An 867-nucleotide genomic window follows, 5' to 3' on the forward strand; every position below is an offset into this window, starting at 1 on the left:
CACAAGCTAAAGGTTTGTCGATGAATCCTGCCATCTAAAAATCTAAAACTTTGTTTGTGGACCCTACCTATCTAAAAATCTAAAAATTTGTTTGTGGACCCTACCTATCTAAAGATCTAAATATGATAAAGGGGAAAGAATGGGGCATAATATGAGATACGCATCTTCTTCTGGTGGTCTGGCGATGGATTCTGAAACACACTCAAACTCTTCAAAATTTAGCAAAAAATCTATAAGAGAAATAATTCCAGGAGGTGGGACTCAAATACTATATTTCGTACGATTCACCTCTTTTCGTCTTTCAATGTTGTTTTTCACTGAATATATCAAATTCGTATTTCCCAAGCAAGAAACCTTTTTTTTTTATACGTGGGGAAATCCTCATGGACATCCCCCCCCCCCCCCCCCCCCCCCCCCCCCCCCCCCCGCCGCGCCCCCCCCCCCCCCCCCCCCCCCCCCCCCCCCCCCCCGTGGACCGCCCGACGCTCAGCTGGGATGCCCGGGACCTGAAGGGGAAGGAGAAAATTTTTGGATTACTGCCTGAGCACTTTCCTGTCTGAGGAAGTCGTTCCTTGGTTAGTTCGGGCATTGGGAGGGACCACCCCTCTCTACGCTATCCCCTGGGCCGACATGCAAGTCTGAGGAGACCCAGATCCTTTTCGTAGTGTCGGCCTCTATGACCACCTAGGACGGCATAGGGCTGTCCTTCGGCGCGAAACCTGCAAGAGTGGGATGTTCTCACCCTCTCTCGGTCTGTTCGTTCCTTTACGAACATTAGGCATCCGTCGAGCAGATGCATTTGTCTCCGGGCCAAGATCCCGGCGACGTCCTTCCATAGGCGGGCCGGGACTCCGTCGGGACCCGGAG

This window comes from Bombus impatiens, unplaced genomic scaffold (genome assembly GCF_000188095.3).
Source record: "Bombus impatiens unplaced genomic scaffold, BIMP_2.2 scf_0517, whole genome shotgun sequence".
Classification (NCBI taxonomy): Eukaryota; Metazoa; Arthropoda; class Insecta; order Hymenoptera; family Apidae; genus Bombus; species Bombus impatiens.